This window comes from Belonocnema kinseyi, chromosome 9 (genome assembly GCF_010883055.1).
Source record: "Belonocnema kinseyi isolate 2016_QV_RU_SX_M_011 chromosome 9, B_treatae_v1, whole genome shotgun sequence".
NCBI lineage: Eukaryota > Metazoa > Arthropoda > Insecta > Hymenoptera > Cynipidae > Belonocnema > Belonocnema kinseyi.
In genome coordinates this window covers 22,006,176-22,008,754 of record NC_046665.1, presented here as the reverse complement: position 1 = coordinate 22,008,754, position 2,579 = coordinate 22,006,176, and positions in this window count along the sequence as shown.

Here is a 2,579-nt window from a genome sequence, read left to right as displayed (position 1 = left end):
GACCCGTTACTTGCAGATATGGATTTCATTCGGTGATAAAAGAGCAGCCAAAAAGTTTCATCCCCATATATCATGTGGAAATCACATCACTCACCCCTAACTATATTTTAAAAAATTAATAAAAAAAACCTAATTAAAAAAGTACGCCAATGTTCTGCTGATATGGATTTCATTTAATGATATAAGAGCAGCCAAATAGTTTCATCTCCATATATCACGTGGAACTCACATCACTGACCCCTAACCACAATTTCAAAATTCAGTCAAATCAACCTAATTAAAAAATACGCCAAGTTTATAATTATATGGACTTCATTTGATGATAAAAGAGCAGCTAAAAAGTTTCATCCCCATATCTCATGTGGAACGCACCCCACTCACCTCTAACTATACTTTGAAAATTCAATAAAATCAGCCTAATTTAAAAAACGACCCGTTACTTGCAGATATGGATTTCATTCGGTGATAAAAGAGCAGCCAAAAACTTTTGTCCCCATATCTCATGTGGATCTCATTCCAATCAACACTAACTATAATTTAAAAATTCAGTAAAATTAACCTAATTAAAAAATATGCCAGGTTTCCTCTAACTACCCCTAATTATAATTTAGAAATTCAGTAAGATCACCCTAATTAAAAAATACGCCAAGTTTCTGCTGATATGGATTTAATTTGATGATATAAGTGCAACTCACCCTAGTCACCCCTAACTATATTTTGAAAATTCCATTATATAAACCTAATCTAAAAATACGCCCGATACTTGCTGATATGGATTTCTTTTGGCAATGAAAGAACAGCCACAAAGTTTCATCACCATATCTCGTGTGCATCTCACCCCACTCACCCCTAACTATATTTTGAAAATACAATAAAATCAACCTAGTTCAAAACTACGCCAGGTTTTTGCTAGTTTGGTTTTCTGTTTAGGCGAGAAGAGCTAAAAAAGTGTCATGCCCGTATATCATGTGGAACTCACCCTGACACCCCTAACTATAATTTAAAAATTCAGTAAAATACACCTAATTAAAAAATACCCCAAGTTTTTGCTGATATGGTTTTCTGTTGATGCTACAAAGCAGGAAAAAAGTATCATCCCCATACCTCATTTGGAACTCACCCCACTCACCCTTAACAATATTTTAAAAAATTTGTAAAAGGCCCTGATTAAAAAATACGCCAGGTTTTTACTGCTATAGTTTTCTGTTGATGGTAAAAGAGCAGGAAGAAAGTTTCATCCGCATATCTCATGTGAGACTCACCCCACTCACCCCTTACTATATTTTAAAAATTCAGTAAAAGATCGTAATTACAAAATACGCCAGATTTTTGCTGATATGGATTTCAGTTGATGATATAAGAACAGCAAAAAAGTTTCATAACCATATCTCATGTGGAACTCACCCCACTCACCCCTAACTATATTTTGATAGAACAGCCAAATCAACCTGATAAAAAAATAAGCCAGCTCTTTGCTGACATGGTTTTCTGTTGATTGCAAAAAAGCAGGTAAAATGTTTCATCCCGATATCTCATGTGGAACTCACCCCACTCACCCCTAACTATATTTTAAAAATTAAGTTAAAGAACCTAATAAAAAATACGCCATGTTGTTACTGATATGATTTTCTGTTGATGCCAAATCAGCAGAAAGAAAGTTTCATCCCCATACCTCATGTGGAACTCACCCTACTCACACCTAACTCTATTTTTCAAATTCCGTAAACGAACCTAATCATAAAATACGCCAGATTTTTGTTGATATGGATTTCAGTTGATGATAAAAGAACAGAAAAAAAGTTTCATAACCATATGTCATGTGATGCTCACCCCCCTAACATCTAACTATATTTTAAAAATTCACTAAAATCAACCTAATTAAAAAATACGCTAAGTTTTTGCTGTTATGGTTTTTTGTGGTTTGCAAAAAAGCATAAAAAAGTGTCATCCCATTTCTCATGTGGAACTCTCACCACTCACACCTAACTCTATTTTAAAAAATCCGAAAAAGAACCAGATTATAAAATAGGCCAGATCTTTGCTGATATGATAAAAGAACAGCGAAAAAGATTCATAGCCATATCTCATGTGAAACTCACTCCACGCACCCATAACTATATTTTTATAGATCAGTCAAATCAACCTGAACAAAAGAAGAAGCTAGATCTTTGCTGACATGGTTTTCTGTTGATTGCAAAAAAGCAGGAAAAATGTTGCATCCCCATATATCATGTTGAACTCTCCCCACTCATACCTAACTATATATTAAAAATCAGTAAAATCAATCTACTTGAAAAATATGTCAGGTTTTTGCAGCTATGGTTTTCTGTTGATGCTAAAAAGCAGGAAGAAAGTATCATCCCCATATCTCATTTGCAACTCACCCTTAACTATATATTTAAAATGTAGTAAAAGGTTCTGAATCAAAAATACGCCAGGTTTTTACTGATATGGTTTTCTGTTGATTGCAAAAAAGCAGAAAAAATGTTGCATCACCATATCTCATGTGGAACCACCCCACTCACGCCAACTATATTTTAAAAATTCAGTAAAAGATCCTAATTACGAAATACGCCAGG